Genomic DNA, 18408 nt, shown 5'->3' with positions numbered 1-18408 from the left:
AGCACCTGGTCTGGAGGCACAATTATTTCCCACAGCAGAGTTCCTCTTTTGCCACAATCTAATCATCAGAAGATGCAGCTTCTCAGATGCAAAGCTCCCAGTGCTCTTGCCTGCTTCCAGAAAGCAAATAAACCAACTCCTTCTGGAAGAATTTTAAACATTTCAAAAGCTTTCCAGGGCTGTATTTCCTGTGACACTGTTTATGGACTCTGAACTAAGTAAGCTCCTTCTGTTTCAATGATGAGTCACTTTCTAAACTGAACTCATCCAAAAAGGATCAAAATTGTCATTGCTGATATGTTGGTCCTCTCTAAGAGAAAAAGAATTGAACAGAAATCCTCAATCCACAACAGAGTTTACAGATGAGCACACTCTACCCGCCATTCTGAAAGAACATGCCAGTTAGGCTCTTGGCTTTTTTAATGAATACATTTTTATTCTGACCATGGAGAAATGGGAAGTAATGAAAGACTCATAGGACACAAAATGACAGTGATACAGTTGATTAGCAGTTGCCCTGTTTGCCAGGGTGATTCACACAGTGGATGCACCACACACCTAACTTGGAGTCTTCTTTTATTTGAGCTGAACCTTGTTCACATTGGCCAGACTTGTTCAAAAATTCACTCAAGTTTCTATTAAAAACCCTGAATTTAAACAGATACATATCTCTAGATAAATATATAGTCATAGTATATAGTCATAGATATATAGTCATTACTGTATGTAATTACTTCAGCTTTTTCAGGTTAGCTCATTAAAATTAGCATGTTGAGTTAGAGACTCATTATCCTGAAAAAAAACATCAGCCTTATACCTAATTTTAGGGATCCTGTAATAAAAAGCAAATTAAGTGTGTCATTTTTGAAAGGTGTCCTTGTACAGAAAGCATTTTTTCTTTCCTGAAGGCAGTGGAGCAGAGGGCACAGAGAGCTGGACAGAGGAAGAGGAGATGGTGGCAAGAGATGGGATCCTGCAGACTCTGCAAGACACAAATTCCAAACCTGCATTTAAAAAAGCAAAAGTCCAACACTGTTACACAAAAACAGGAAGAAAATATTCCTTTTGTCCAAGTGTTGATGCTGTCAGTTCACTCCAGACTAGGATGGTGTCTGTCAAGGTATCCAACACTCAGAAAAATTCAAAAAAAGGAAAAAAAAATAGGAAGTACTGAGCATGGCAACATTCCCCACTAGGCCTCATGAAAGGATGGATTTTTTCTTTGTTTTACTAAGTCATAGCATTCTAAACATAACATACTGAGTAACAGGACTTGAGATGCAGTAGAGGAAGGGGCCAAAATCATTAAAAATACAGATATCTCATCTGCCGCAGCATACAAATATAACTACTGCCATGGTAGGTTGTTAAAGTGACAGCAGTCACAACTAGGCAAAAAAAAGAGAAAATTATTTTATTGATTTTCTTTTCTCCTAATACAAACTTTTTTTGCAAAAGCACTCACTTCAGAAAAAGAAAAGACACTTTCACTTGCTTTTAAAAAAGGAAGAATTTGAGTTTTGACATTTTTCCTCCTGCATTTTCTTCTTATTTATCTTAGTGCAATAAAAATTCTGTAGGAACTGTGTTTTCTTCCCATTCTCCTCCTTCTGTCTCAGCTTTTCCATTTTCAAAGCTTTGCCAGCTTCAATAAGTTAGTAGCAGAAGGCAGAATTTCATTTCTCTTTTGTCCCTAACTTTTCCAAAACTGGAGAAGTTTTGCAATGTATGTAGGAGAATAGGGGGGAGAAAAAGCTTGTCTGAATCCTTTGGTTTGTGTTTTGAAATTCTGTTTCTTTCTTATTTATCTGAAACTGAAGTTGAGAAAGATCTGTTAACTCAAAAATTCATGCGTTGAGATTTGGGTGGAGGAGAAACATGACGGAGGCAGCAGAGCATTTGCTGCAGTACAAAGCCAGGGAGAAACCGCATCCAAAGATGAGGGAAAGGCATTTCTTCTTGCTCCCATCCTGTCACCAGAGGCACAAATGAATATCACCTGTGTTGTTTGGTGTACTGACAACAACCTGGAAGAGTTATTGGATGTGAGACAAGTGTCTGAAATTAGAGAAGATGGAAATTCCTGCAAGACAGCCAAAGCTCTTCCTTCTACTCTTTCCTCTGTGGTCAGTGGGGAAAGACAAGTTTTGTTCTAAGGGTGATCTCAATTCACCCAGACATCTGCTTGTCTGTTTTAGGAGAGGATAAATCAGATTTTGAAGGTGTCCCTTCTCTCACTGGAAATCAAAATTAAAACCTAAGTTGAGATTGTTGAAGTTACCCAGGGTAAATCCTACCCAGGGTAATCCCTGGGTGGCAAAATGAAGAGAGCACAATCTAGCAGATGTCTTCCTGCCCCTGCCAGCTAAGTATTGCCTCCTGGAAAAAAAAGCAAAGGGAGTTGAGTTTGCCTATAGCTCTGCTGTGCATTTTCCTGCTGGCTGTTAATGGAAGGACAGTGCTTTCAGACAGCAGTTCCACTGGGAGATCATCTCAGGGGAAAGGATGGGGGATGTGCTTCTTCCTAGGCTTCAGAAAAAATTACTTCTAAAAAAAGAGGCTTATTGGATGTATTGGAAATATAAAGACAGTTGGAAAAGTCTGCTGAAATCTTCGCTCTCCCTCTTTCCTCTTAACATTCCTTCTACGTTCTCCTTGTCTACTTCATCCTTATAGCAGGCCAAAAACTGAAATAAACCCTGTAAGCCCTTAAATACATCTGGGTTTTTTTGGTTGGTTTTTTTGGGTTTTTTTTTTTTTTTTTTTTTTTTTTTGTTTTTTTTTTTTTTTTTTTGTTAAAAAAAAAGAGAGAAGAGTTATGAGAATTAAATCCGTGATTTCCAACATTGTGGGAAAAAAAAATGCTCTTCCTGTCGTTTTGTTCTCATCCAAAGCTGGGGCACAACCTGCATTTCACAGCTGGGGGTATGGGCTGGGAGCAGCAGGAAAACACACTCAAAAAACATTCACACACCTTTGTGCTGCCCAGGCCACTGGAACTGCTGACCCAGAGCTGCCAAACAGAGCAACAGGTCACAGGAAAAAGTAAGGATTGAAAGCTGGAGAAGCAAAGCTAGCAAGTCTACAGGTGAAAACTGCTCTCATGCTGTGCCTGGGGCTGAATTATATGGATAAAAAAGTCTATAAAGTGCCTGACAAGTGAGAAAAAGCTCCTCATCCAATTCTAATATGCTGTGTCTGTGCAGCAGCATCTCAAAGCTTCTTACACAAAGTGGTCTTCAGAAAAACCAGAGCAATCCCAAAGCCCCACATGCCTTAATGCTGAAGTTCATCTGGTGAAATCTAAAAACACTGCACCAAATAAAGGTCAGTGTGTCAATAAATGGAGAATAAGGGGGACCCAACCAGGAATCGTGCTTGACAGAGGCTCCCCCAAAGCCAGGGTGGGGTGAGCACCCCCTGTCCTCCTGGAGCAGGAGCAGAGCTCCCCCACAGCCAGGTCACACAGCCTGGTGTCACCCAGAGCTGCTCTGTGACCTCCTGGAGCAGCAGCAAAGCTCCTCCACAGCCAGATGACACAGCCTGGTGTCACCCAGAGCTGCTCTGTGACCTCCTGGAGCAGCAGCAAAGCTCCTCCACAGCCAAATGACACAGCCTGGTGTCACCCAGAGCTGCTCTGTGACCTCCTGGAGCAGCAGCAAAGCTCCCCCACAGCCAGGTCACACAGCCTGGTGTCACCCAGAGCTGCTCTGTGACCTCCTGGAGCAGGAGCAGAGCTCCCCCACAGCCAGGACATGCAGCCTGGTGCCACCCAGAGCTACTCTGTGACCTCCTGGAGCAGCAGCAAAGCTCCCCCACAGCCAGGTGACACAGCCTGGTGTCACCCAGAGCTGCTCTGTGACCTCCTGGAGCAGGAGCAGAGCTCCTCCACAGCCAGGTCACACAGCCTGGTGTCACCCAGAGCTGCTCTGTGACCTCCTGGAGCAGCAGCAAAGCTCCTCCACAGCCAGATGACACAGCCTGGTGCCACCCAGAGCTGCTCTGTGACCTCCTGGAGCAGGAGCAGAGCTCCCCCACAGCCAGGTCACACAGCCTGGTGTCACCCAGAGCTGCTCTGTGACCTCCTGGAGCAGCAGCAAAGCTCCCCCACAGCCAGGTGACACAGCCTGGTGTCACCCAGAGCTGCTCTGTGACCTCCTGGAGCAGCAGCAAAGCTCCCCCACAGCCAGGTCACGCAGCCTGGTGTCACTCAGAGCTGCTCTGTGACCTCCTGGAGCAGCAGCAGAGCTCCCCCACAGCCAGGTCACACAGCCTGGTGTCACTCAGAGCTGCTCTGTGACCTCCTGGAGCAGCAGCAAAGATCCTCCACAGCCAGGTCACGCAGCCTGGTGTCACCCAGAGCTGCTCTGTGACCTCCTGCTGCACCTTCCCTCAAGCCTTCACGAGAGTTGCACTTCCTACAGAATTTTAAGCCCTCCTCTAATAACTCATCTGGAAAATCCCAATCTTTTCCCACTTTTTTTTTTTTTTTTTTGTATTTACATAGAAAAGCAGACAACATTATGGGAAAACTAAACACAAACCAGAGCAAGATGCCGTGGGAAAGGATTGGGATCCTTCAACATAATTCCAAGGAATTTTGATAGGCCCTTTGTGTTTGGAAAAATGTTACACATCTCCCAGAACAAAAGGTTTTGCCTTCATAGTGATATGGACAGTGTCGACCAGGGCTCCATAAAGGTGCAGAGAACTCATAAACTGTTCTGGAGATGGTGTTTCTTCTGAACTCTGCAGAAAAGCCAGATCTGCATCTCCCCCACCCAGGGTGATGGCAGGAGTGACACAGCTCCAGCCCCAGGGAGAAGCCTGGCAGCACTGCACCCACCCACCTCCTCTACAGGCAGAGCCACCACACCTGCCCAGGGCTCCCAGGGACTCCTCAGCCCCTGCTGCAGGTCACAGCTGCCCACAAGGAACTGATTTCTGTTTCCAGAAATACATGTCAGCAACTGTGGCCCCTGGTCTTTCAGCAGATGGCCAATTTATAGTTCTCCCAAGTAAAGAAGCAGATATCCTTTTCCCAAAATACCAGGGAAGTAACAGGCTGCACAAAGGCTCTCTCATGTATTTTCTTCTTTGCTATGAACACTTTTTAAGCACAACTGCTGCACAGATGAGAAAAGAGGGGCATTATGGTATGTTGCAGCAATTAAATGCTACCAGCAGCTTTCTTCCTGTGATACACATCCAAAGCATGGTCAGGATTTTTTGGAAAGCAAGAAAGCAGCCTCCACTGGTAGCAGCTAGCCATTCTTAATGTCAGAAATATCAAAAGATGCTGACCTAGGGTTTGCTAGTTAGGAGGGAAAAGAGAGTAACCCAAAAAAGCCATAAAATGTTTTGTTTTCATCTGAACAGGCATAAGAAATCTAAGCCTCAGATGATGCATCTCAATTAATCTTGAAGTAAATGCTCAAGAAACAAACAGCCTTTAGTGGAAACAAACAGCCTTTAGCCTTCTTGTTAAAAGCAGCAAGAGACCCTTCTCACTGCCCCCACCCTCAGTCCTGCTCTGCAGCTGCTGTTGTCCCCACAGCTCAGGCTGTCCCCACAGCCTCCCATCAGTGGGCCCAGCAGCCCCATGAGGAGCACAAATCCATCATGGGGATGAGACCAGCAAATCCGCTTGCTTGCCCCAGTTACAAAGCTGGGGGGACAACACTTTTCAGCAGTGACACACAGAACTTTCTATGCAATTTCTGTACTGCTCAAGAGCATCCCTGAAGCCACTCCTCGGAGTGAACACCTGCAAAAACAGCTGTTCTGAGCAGGGTTTGTGTGTAAGGGCTGCACTAGCCTCTTCCTTACAGGGAGCACCTTGTTTATAACTTCATTTTTATTTCCTGTTTGAAGTAAGAAAATAATACTAAAAAGGCTATGCAAAACGAGTTCACTAGGGAAAAAAAAACACATTGATAATAATAACAACTATCTTGTTCCTGAAATTAGATATTTTGTATGGATTTGCAGCATCCTTCAGCAGTAGCTGATGCTGGATTAGTTTTGCATTGCAGTAATTCTGGGTCACAACAAGGATACACACAATGTAGACAACTCTCAGCTTGGATTCAGGAAACAAGATTAATGCTCCCATCCCCACCCAAGGCCCAGTTTAGGGCTTTACATTTCAGGTTTTAATACCATGCCCTCTGAAAGTACAGAGAGCATTGCTTTGTAGAAACCTGGCAACAAGTTCTGATGATAATGAAAATTGCTCTGAGTTCAAGTCAGTTGGGAAATTTGGGAAAGAAACACGTTTGCTGCCAGAGGGAGAGGAAAATCTAGATCTGTGGAACAAGAGGCTTGGCTGTGGGTCATAAGGGGTTAACTGAAGCTAGGAAGAGCAGGGAGAGAAAGGATTTTCTCAGGGCTAAGGCAGCCCCTCTTGTCCCAGAGCACACAGGCTACAATATACACACAGATTATGATTGCTACTCTGAGCTCCTACAGACCAAGTGCAGAGTTTCCCCAGAGTTTTCAGGAGCCACTGATCACCTTGCTCCTTTCTGGGCATTCTGAGAGCCCCAAGGGCTCACAGCTGCAGCTGGGTCCCTGCCCTGCAGGCTGGCAGCATCTGAGCAGCTCCCACAAGCCAGGGCAGTGTCACACCAAATTAGGCAAGCAGAAATGAGCTGCTTTTTTTTGCTGTTGTTTGTTTTTTGACTCAATCTGAGTCCCAGCTCTTCATCTGGAGAGGGAGCACACCCACCATCCTGTCACCCCATGGACACGCTGAGGAGCAATTAGCATTCCTGAAACACTCATCTCAAAATGATGAGTACCACAGAAAAGCCCATGAGGAAATCAATACTTCTCTAATCAGAACAAGGTGTGAATAGCATGCAATAAAGAAAGCAGAGAAGGAGCCATCTCAGAGAGAGGCTTAAATGAAGACAGGCCATCCTCTGGATAGGGGCAGCATTTATAGGCAGGAGAGGCAACAGATGAGGCAGGAAGCACACTTCAGCTCTTGCAAGTGCACGCTTGGTGATGTTTGTGTGTGGATGGGACATTTCCTACAAATCCTACAAAAGCAGAACTGGCAGCAGGATGGTTCAGCCCAGGCAGGACCTCTCTGAATGGCACCAGAACTGCTGGGTTTCTTCTGTCAGGGCTTCACTGCTAATGCCAAAGGCTTCAGAGAGCAAAACATTGCAAAGGCTTAGTGCAGAAGTAAGAAAAGCTTGTGGTCAGTGAGGGGGATCACAGCTTCTGAATGAGCAGGAGCAGCCTCCAGGGACACCTGCTCTGGAATGAGGACTTGCTTTGGAGCCAGAGGAAGTGGAGGGATGACAAACTGGGAAGCCACACAGGACTAGTTCCATGGATCTGTGGCCCCACGGCAGCACCAGCACTTTGCTGAAGCTCTCCCTCTGAATGCACAGCAGAACCACAGGTGCCAAGTGGAAGTTCAAGCCTGATGAAAGATATTTCCATTGAGAAATGGTTTTCAGTCCATGTGCATGCTCAGAGGCAACTTGATCTACTTGTGCTGTGCTGGCAATAATTGCATTTTGAGAAAATTTATATGCTCCTAACACTGGTTTCATGGGGGAGCACTGGCCAGGAGTTGCAGGTTGATGACCACGCTCCCAGAACCCACTGGTTTTGCCAGGGTCAGAACATTATTCCAGGTCTATAACTATGAATAGACACAGTTCAGGCAGAGTATTGTGACAGTAAGAACTTCCTTCTGCAGATGATTGCACCGCTCCAAGAGAAATGCTGAGTGTCTGCAGGCTTTTTTTTTTTTTTTTTTTTTTTATTTCTGATAATCTTAGAAAGGAAACAGACATGTAGGAATGGAGCAGCAGAGACACTCCCAGTTACCTCACAGTACAGGAATTCTCTTGTTACTGTTCCTGGTTTCCATTCAGGCCCAACAACTGCATTTCATGTTTGCTCAAAAGCAGAACAGTTGGCTAAAGCCAGGTCACATGGTAATCATATTAAAGAAGCCTTGATTTGTTGTACCTTTGGGCTTAGTCTCTCCTGCATCCAAAGCCCAAAAATTCACCCTCCTCAAGCCCATGTGTCTTGTGTTAGCTTGAGTGTACATTAAAATCCATATGGAATTCACTAATTAGAAGCATATGCTACGTGGGCATGCACACAGCTAATTATGACACAGAACACATTTCAAAGCATGAAGCTTGAGAACAACCATCATGGGGCGTGCTTTAAAAGTTTGTTACCTTTAAAAAAGGAAAGCAAGTTTTGAATATTTCTGGTACAGAACAGGATTAAGGTTTGTGCATCCCAGGCAAACCCTACTGCAGCTGAGAAGTGTGCTCCCAGTCAGAGCTCAACCCCTACCACACAGAGCAGGCTGAGTGTGAGAATAGAAACCCCTTTGTTTTCATTTTACCTGCTTCTCAGGCTCCCTGTGTGTGTCTGGGCATTTCACAGGAGCACTCTTGCAGCAGAAACAGAAAACGGCTTCCCATGTGTTCCAGGTGAAGAGGGAAGACAGTTACATCTGCAGAAGATGAAGTTCCTGATCTGTTAGAATCAGCTGTTGGACACTTTGGAGGTCTGTAAGACTGTGGGGCTTATGTTCTTCCACCACAGTAAAACACACCACTGCTCTGCACAAAACTAGTGGCCTCCAAGTGGTCCAAGGAATGACCAACTTCCCCACCAACCCTTTAGGAGCTCTCTGTCTCTTCAAAGGATGAATGGCTGCACAGCTGCTTCTTCTACAAGCTGGTATTATCTTCACAGATGCTGATTTATGAAGAACAAAATAATTACATTTTGATTTAAAATCTGCAGTACTTCAGGTACTGCAATTCAAGGGGAACGTTTTGGGATGCTGCAGAGCTTGCACAATGGTATAGATTTGTGTGTGTTTGAGAATCAATTACCATTAGCAGAACAACAAGTGCCAAGTGCTGTTCAAATGTATTTAACTTGAAAGTTCTGTTGAGGATATTGTAAAGGAACTCATCTTTAGAAGACAATCCCTGTAACTCCTGAATTACTTTCCAGTATTTCCAATTTAGTGGCTTTCTGTTGTTGTGGGCTTTTTTGTGGTTTTTGGTTTGTTTATTAGTTTGTTTTTAACGGGGATAGAACACAGAGCCTTGCCAAAAGAAACAAACAAATAAACCAACCCAAAAAACCAAAACAAAAACACAAAACAAAAAAAAAAAAAAAAAAAACAAAAACACTCAACAAACCCCCAACAAAAACAAAACTCCCCAAAATATAAAACAAAAAAACCCCTCCCACAGTAATGAAAGAATGACAATATAAAATCATAGAAAATCAAATCTAATTATCTATTATTTTTAAAGAAACTTCATTAAACCTGATGATGATTTTTTCATCATCAAAAGGGTGAATTTCTTGCCCCTGAAGCATTTTAAAATTCTCTGAACTGTGCCTGTGTGCTGTTTCTACATCTGCTCAGGCAAAGCCTTACTCATGATTCTGGAAGGGCACGTTCTGGTAAAGGGTATCTGCTGGTTGGACAGTACACCAAAGGTTGCAGGACCTGGATTCACCTCTCCAGTCTGCTAAAACTTCTGTAGGACAAGTTTTTGAATTTCATTTTAGGCTACACACTGGAGGAAAAGAAAGCAATATGTTTCTGGCTTAAGTGATCTCATGTGAGATGCAGCAAAATGCAGTCAGAACCATGGAGGTTTTCTGGCCAGCCTGTCTGTGCAGCTTCAGCTCAAGTTTCCTGATCTCACAACTAATAAGCCATAGGCTCCACTTAACATCTGAAAGTCAAGCCAGATTTGTTTTGATGCCTGGATAAATTCTGACCAAGCCACATCACAATCAAAGCCAGATCAGTCTGGGTTGGGACAGGAGTGAGAACAGTCTGTACCAGAACCAAAGTTCTTCTGTTACAATTCAATTACTTTGTGCTGCTTTATAACTTAAAATTCGTCCAAAATAAAGCAGGCACGGCCAAAATAAAAGAAGCACCTCTGAGATCCTGATACCAGCTTAACTGTGTTTTCTTTAGAGGTAACTCTGTGTGTTCACCAGTTAGAGGTTCACAAAGGCAGTGCTGGGTGCAAAAGCCATTCTGCTTGAGGCTGAGTGAAATTTGCAGTGCCAGCGAACACCACAAAGGCAGGGGTCCACTCAGGTGGTATTTCTTACTACACAGCAGGAAGCAAACTCTTCTTCCACTCATGACAACATAAATCCAGGAGTGCTGTTTCTGGGATTTGTTTGTGTTCCATTGCTCAGAGAAAAGGGAAGGGTAGCTGGAGCAATTGTATTCTCTGGTTTTCTCTTGTCTACAGCTGCTGCATTTTTATGCATTCTGACAACGACAGCATCTGAAGGGGGGGGGCAGCTCCTGCTACTGGCTGTTTCACTGTCACCTTAGGAGATCAGAGTGGCATCAGGAATCAGACTTAATCAGTTAACTTGATCCTCCTCCCATGTTAAATTTAAACTATTTCCTTAGACACCCTGCATCTTTGTTTTAACCAAAAATGTATATTCCTCCCTTGGTTCTAACCTGTCCTGGTTTTGGCTGGGATGAGAGTTAATTTTCATCCTAGTAGTGGGTACCATGCTGTGTTTTGGAATTATTATGACAATAATGTTGATAAGACACTGATGATTTTGGCCGTTGCTAGGCTGAGCTTACCCTGAGTCAAGGATTTCTCAGTTTTCCATGATCTGCCAGGGAGAAAGCGCAGAAGGGGGGAGGGAGCATGACCAGGACACCTGACCTGAGCTGGCCAAAGGGAGATTCCATCCCTCATGTCCAGTATACAAACTGGGAGGAGCTGGCCAGGAGGCATGGGTCCCTGCCTGGGGACAGGCTGGGCCTTGGCCAGCAGGTGGTGAAAGCATCATTTGCCTTACTCAGGTTTTATTCCTCTCTCTCTCTCTTTGTTGTCTCCCTTTTCATTACTATTATTATTATGGCATTATTTTATTTTAATTATTAAACTGCTCCTATCTCAACACATGGGGTTTCCCTCTTTTTTTTTTTTTCAGATTCTCTTCCCCATCCCACTGTAAACCACATCATAACCTTTATTTCTGTTCAAGCCAGCCCTGCAGGAGAGAGAAAGCAAGTGAACGTCTGTGAAAATACCTTCTTGCTGCTGCTACCATTGGTGCCAATTCCTCCCTTCTTACCCTCCACTAAGTGCCCAGCTGGCTCTCCTGCTCAGAGAGCAGCTCACAAGCTGTTTGACAGGGAGGTCATAACGTGCAAGTCTGAATTTATGCAGTTCCTGTCCTGAAGGAAATTAAGGATTCCAAACTGAGAGAAATCCTGCTTATCTCGAGGTACTGTTCTGACAGCACAAAAAACATGCCCTAGCTCATATCCACTGCTTCAAATTGCCTCTAAAAGTTACAGGCATCTAAAAATAGCCAACTACCTAATCCTTGTGATGTTAACAATCCCCATCAGAAAGCAGTTCCTGAGCAATAGCTGTGCTCTGGTGGTTTTTTCCTGCTCCCACCTCTGTTCTGCCTGACACAGGAGTGAGACAGCTCTGCCCTTCACCTTGCCATGAATACCAGTATTGAAATTACTGCTCAACTGTGCTGTGTGCTCACAGGTAATGCTGGGTTACAAAAGAGGCTACTGAAGATCTAATTTCCTTTTGTCACTTCTGCCAAATGAGAAGGCAATCAGTCTCTGGGCTTCTTAAATGCCATCTGCCCTCCATGTCAGAACATCTGTCCTAAAGCAGAGATGTAGATGTAACTAAGAACACCTTTCATATTCAGTAACAGGACAGGTTCTATACCACAGTTAACTCAGAGATCCAAGAAGCAGCTGTGAAGACTTTATTTTTCCACTTTCTTGATGCAAAAGAAGAGATACTCACATGAAAAAATTTAGAAATTCAAATTAATTTCAGTGTCGAGTCAGCCTTCCCCAGAAAGGAGCTGCTGTAGGAAATGGGAATACAGAATGTGGAAGAATAAACTTAAGGCACTCCAACATAAAATATTCCACCATTTAATGCCCAGGTAGTGGTTTGACTGGAGCAACCTTCAGGCTTATTATCTACCTAGAATCACCTGTCCTGCAGCAAGCATCCATTACAAGTGCTGAGAATATCTTATGTTGTAAAAGATGAAGTACTCTATTCTGCTTGTATTGTGCCTTCTCTTTGCTGCACTGCATCTCATTGCAAATTCCCTGAAAATCTATTCCAGTGTGATATTCTTAGGGCTCTTTATGGCACTACAATGTTAGCTGCAAATGAAGCCATTCTTTTCTTCTCTTCCCCATCCCCAGCCACTCCAATCCCAGGAGGAACAGTCTTCACGCTGCTTGTCTCCGAGTTTCAACAAAAAATAATTCATTGCATGAATTATAACTCCTTGAAGCTCAGAGTGAATCCTAAGGGCAAAGTCTATCACCAGTAAATGACACATCTGAAAACCTGTCCCAAAAGGATTACAAACTATCCTGCGATTTTAATCACACCTATGTATAAAAGTTACTTTTTAATTTCCTTTTTCTGCATAACTGATCTTTGCATTTTTATATTCATTGCTAAGAAAGCTTCCAGTGTTTCATTTGCAAAGCTGACATCCACTGCATGTCAAATTAAGAGCTGGCTGCTTTTTAGAATGCACATGATTATACTTGTATTCCAGGATTTTCTTACTCTTCTATTGGCCCCCTCTAATAATAGTCTCTCCATACCTGTTCTTGCACTTACCACACCAACTAAGCATAGTTCCTGAATTATTGATGAATCACTTCCTATTATGAACATGCATGAAACAGTGTCTTGGTTTGAAAAGACAGGTGTCAGCTAAGGGAGGCAGGAGCCCCCCTGAAATGGGAAATGTTAACCCCCTCCCTCTGAATTATTATAATTCTGAAATTAAGGGGCTCTCAGGCAAAGATATGGGAAGAGGAATAACAGTTCTTTATTAGGGAAGAAAATAAAAATAAAATAAACAATGCAGTAATACAAAACAACACTACCAGAATCAGAATAGGACCTGACACCTAAAAAAAAAAAGGTCAAGAAATGTAACACTGAGAGAGCTGGTAAAACTGAAGGGAATCCAGTTTGAAGAAAGTGGTGCTGAAAGGAAGGGTCTGCAATGTGACTGGGAGCATGCTCATGTTGGCATGGAATTTCACAGAATTCACAGAATCACTGGGTTGGAAGAAACCTTCATGATCATTGAGTCCAACCCAGCCCCAACATCTCAACTAAACCATGGCACCCACTGCCACATCCAGGCTTTGTTAAACACATCCAGGGATGGTGACTCCACCACCTCCACAGGCAGCCATTCCAGCACTTCATCACCCTTTCTGTAAAAAACATTTTCCTAATATCCAACCTAAATTTCCCTTGGCACAGCTTGAGACTGTGTGCTCTGGTTCTGTCAGTGCTGCCTGGAGAAAGAGACCAACCCCACCTGGCCACAGCCACCTTTCAGGGAATTGTAGAGTGCTAAGGTCACACCCGAGTCTCCTTTTTTTTCAGGCTAAACAGCCCCAGCTCCCTCAGTGGTTCATCACAGGGTTTGTGTTCCCAGCCCCTCTCCAGCCTCATTGCCCTTGTTTGCTCTGCCCCACTGGAGATCAGTGGCAGAGGGGCTCCATCCTCACAAAACCTTCAGTGTGGTTACAGCTCCAGCAGGACTAAATTGAGCTTTACAGAAAACAGGCAGGTGAAGGTGCTTTTTAAGATGCCAAAAATGAACTGACATCACAAATTGGAATAGCAGTCAATTCATGAATCAATTTTTATCTGACACAGTTTTAAAAGTGCAAGGAGAAAAATGGTGATTTTCTGCCACATTATGACACAAACTAACTCACACATGGATGCTAGATGCAAAAGAGGAAAGAAAAGAACCAAAACAGATTTCATTTTCTGACTCCACTATATATAGAATTCCAAAAGTGGCAGTGGATTGGAGGGTGAAACTGCCACCTCTCCAACCACAGTAGTCAAACCAACAGTACATCAATTCTCTCCTCCCACAAAGAAGAATGCAAAACAATCATTATTTGCATAAACAGTGTGAGAAAATTCAGTAGAAATATGTAAACATCAGAAGGCATGTAGAAGGCATGTAGAAGGCATGTAGAAGGCATGTAGAAGGCATGTAGAAGGCATGTAGAAGGCATGTAGAAGGCATGTAGAAGGCATGTAGAAGGCATGTAGAAGGCCTTTTTAGAAGAAGGCCTTTTTAGAAGAAGGCCTTTTTAGAAGAAGGCCTTTTTAGAAGAAGGCCTTTTTAGAAGAAGGCCTTTTTAGAAGAAGGCCTTTTTAGAAGAAGGCCTTTTTAGAAGAAGGCCTTTTTAGAAGAAGGCCTTTTTAGAAGAAGGCCTTTTTAGAAGAAGGCCTTTTTAGAAGAAGGCCTTTTTAGAAGAAGGCCTTTTTAGAAGAAGGCCTTTTTAGAAGAAGGCCTTTTTAGAAGAAGGCCTTTTTAGAAGAAGGCCTTTTTAGAAGAAGGCCTTTTTAGAAGAAGGCCTTTTTAGAAGAAGGCCTTTTTAGAAGAAGGCCTTTTTAGAAGAAGGCCTTTTTAGAAGAAGGCCTTTTTAGAAGAAGGCCTTTTTAGAAGAAGGCCTTTTTAGAAGAAGGCCTTTTTAGAAGAAGGCAAGAAGGCCTTTTTAGAAGAAGGCCTTTTTAGAAGAAGGCCTTTTTAGAAGAAGGCCTTTTTAGAAGAAGGCCTTTTTAGAAGGCCTTTTTAGAAGGCCTTTTTAGAAGGCCTTCTTAAGAACAGGGCAACAATTTTCTACTGTGCCTCTACTGAAAAAATTAAAAAACAAACAAACAAAACAAACCCAGAAAAATTACCAAAAAGCCCAAACCAAACTGCCCTTGAACTGTTTCATAGTGGTCCCAGCAGCCATTCTAACCAAGCCCCTGGCAGCAGGGAATTCTGGCAGCTCTTGGGGCAGCTGTTTCACATTCTGATACAGGGGCTGGAGTGTAAGGTCAGGCTGAAACACAGAGAGCCATCAGAGGCCCAAATCTGCAATTTGTACCCTCAAAATAACACTAGTGTACACATCATTTGTATGTATAAGGGCAGATTTGCCACACACAGCTGCGTCTAAACATTGTGCTTTTAGCCTGAGTGTTTTTCAGAAATAAGGATGAGTAATACCCAAGATGAGATGCTGGCATTTCAACAAAGTATTGATTACCTATCACAGTGGTATTTCCAACTAATGAGAAGGTCAATTCTGATGCAGGAAAGAAGGTTTGGAGGCCTGTTTTGCCTCTGAATAATACATGGTGCATGATGACAGACCAACACAGTTGTGGTATTAGTAATCACAGAAGGGCAAATCTCCAAGTTAAAATGAGTATATTTGGTCTTGTTTTTGAATATAGGAATGTTAGAAAATCTAAAATCTACCTAATGTCTTGTGAAAGGAAGACTATTCCTAATATTTGTCTTATGGCATTAAAAATTAGTGTTTATTTCTTACCATTCTGGTTACATTAACCTCTCAGGTCGCTTTGTAGTCTCAAGGATACTGATTTTTACAAATAAAATCAATCAGCAATATTTATTTCTTAGGATAAGTAATGCACTGCTCACACAGCATTCATTCAAGACATAAACCCTCAGTGATGTGCATTAAAAAATCCCAGTTCATCCAAATCACTGAGTGCTCCCAGCAGCTACAGATGATGGGGGAATATCTGCAATTATCCATCAGCCCACTCAACAGACTTCTGGACAAATATGAACAAAATCCACCCAGGCTTTTAGCCAGCTGGAAAGCACCAATATTGAAGTCAAGCTACAACCTTTTAATTAGCTCAGAGTCATCTTTGATTCACCAGACACAGACCCCAATCTGAGGTTAATTTCCTGATGAGTCACAGGACAAGCAGTTTTTCACCCAGCTAGCAAAAAAAAAAAAAAAAAAGTTCATGGCATTTGTATCCTTAATAATTCCAATTTGAGTGTTTCTGGCTGATGGGATGGAAAACAGGTATGGAACTGCTGTGGTTCCATTTCAAAGCAGCTCAGTAAATGAAAAATCAGAGGGCAATTCAAGTCAGAAGTCTGGTGGCTCATGTGCTCACCCACACAGCTTCCACTCTGCCCTGATTGCCAGTGCAGGAGAAGAAACAGACGGAGTGGAGCTTTACCACAGTCTGTAAAACTCGATGTGAACAACCAATTTCCCTGCTGTGGACAGCACTGGAAGAAACCAGACATGCAAGGCAGCTTCCAGAACCTCTGTTTCATCCCCACTTCCAAACAGAACAAAGCAATAGGAATTATTTTAATTCATAAGGGTGCTGCCATCAGCAGAATTTTGATAGAAACAGTACCAGTAAAATATTCTGTGGATATGCCTGCTTACATGTACATGCATGCACCCCTTCTGCACTCTCAGGACACTCAGCCTGGCTTTTCTGTAATTACCAAGGATTTGGGCTAATTGCAGAACAATTCTGCAATATGAAGTATTATCTCTATAATTCTTCCTGGCTAAACTTTCTCCTCTCATATTGCACTGGTGGAGGCACATGGATAATGAAGGCATCCTGACTGCCAGGGTAGATCCAGCCACGTGTGTATCCAACTACATCCACACATGGGAGCTCTACTACTTCATCCATTTCTGTTTTCTCATCCAGTGCACTTATGACAGACATAAAAAGTGCAGAATGAAGTTTAGATGCTGAGAAGTTGAAGAAAAGCCAGGAATAAAAGCCTTTCAGGAGACTGCAGCTCTCCAGTGCTGCAACAGCTCAGGGGCCAAACAGGAGCTGGACTTTACACCCAAGCCCTTGGTAGCACTTAAAAATCACATTTTTACAACTGACGAGTCTGGGTGGACATTGACATAAATGCTACTTTGCTCTCTAGCTAATTGGCAGCCAGGTAACAGGAGGAAAAGTTTTTGTCTGGCCAAACCCTAAGGCACAATATTGTCCTAACGTATGAAGAGCACAGAGTTATCCCAATGGGAAACAAAATATTTCAAGTTTTACTACTTGAAATATTCCAAGAGTCAATCTTGATCAGTAGCTGAAAAGTTGACAATTACCAGAGAAAATCGAGTATATGAATCACCTGTATTTGAGGGTCTTCCATACCATTTCATCCTAAAAAGTGCAAACTGAACAAAATATTCTTTAAAAAATCCTATTAAACCTGTGAGACTTTTGTGCAAACTGGGATCATCATCCGCACAAATGCAGGATAAATCTCTGCAAGCACTTGTAAGTGAACACAGAGAATGGAGCTAAGCACAACCACAGAGATGATGACAGCATTTGCGTCTGATGGATTTTCAAAAGCAGCACTGGGCAGAGGTGCAAAGCAGGTGTCCAGATTCACTGGGTTTTGCTCAGCTGGACCCCAGCATTGCAGAACTGTAGGGACAAAATGTCACAGCTGGCATCCCTCCAGAGGAGCACAAATGAACACCAACAAATGAACACCAATGCCACAGTGAAATAAATCTATGCACACTTTTCTAACTGCATGACTACCTGCTGGAATCCTGGATGCTGAGAATTTTAGACTTTCTGTGCTGAAAGGCACAGACCCACAAGAGAACACTGCATTTGACCTGAGGCTGTGGAGAAGACTTTAAAAATTGATTGATAGTACTGGGATTACTGGTATGTAGTTGGTCAGAAGTGTGTAATATCACAGGGTGGAAAACTTAGAGTTTGGGGTTTTAGAAGATAGAAATAAATATGAAGAAAGATGGAGGTTTTAGGGCAGAGACAGTTGTTCTTCTTTACCTTCTTCTCCCTTCTTGTTCATGGGTTTGGGTGATGTTTTGTGGTTGGACAGCAAAGTCCACATTGCAGGCCTTGAGGGATCAGTTATTGGGTTAAAAAGGGAAAATAATCTAGGTATCATTTCTTATCTGGGTAGTTTGGTTTTAGTTCAGCCTTAAAAGACCTTGAGACTGTACATCAGGGCCCATTTTTGTGCTGTTTTCCTGCATGCAAGTTCTGGTGCAGATGGTGTGCTGAAGTTTTGATAAGATAATAAACAGAAGCTGAAGACCAAAAATTCTTGGTCCTGACGCAGAACTGCTCCAGGAGGGCTTCCCCTGTTAGGGGAGCCCCCAAGGGAGAAGCCCAACATGGGGCAAGCAAACCTTTTTATATAGTGCTTCCACTGCATATTTTTATGCCAGATTAAGGCGTTTTCTCCTTTACAATTCGCATTACTATTTAATGCATTTAATTTTTTGTTCTGTTGCTCTAACTGGTAACATCCTAATTTTTTTTTTTCCAAAGTCTCCAGACCACCAAAGCATCTTCAAGATACAGAACAAATTTATTCTGCTTGGGAAGAAAAGGTTAAGAGACTCCCCATTGATCAGAAAGTTCCTTTTATTAATCACTAAAGGATCACCTGATTCAGCACAGCCCTGTTAGTGGCAACACTCTGAGCACCTTTCCAAAGACT

Source organism: Anomalospiza imberbis, chromosome 10 (genome assembly GCF_031753505.1).
Source record: "Anomalospiza imberbis isolate Cuckoo-Finch-1a 21T00152 chromosome 10, ASM3175350v1, whole genome shotgun sequence".
Lineage (NCBI taxonomy): Eukaryota > Metazoa > Chordata > Aves > Passeriformes > Viduidae > Anomalospiza > Anomalospiza imberbis.
Note: the sequence above shows the minus strand (reverse complement) of the source record.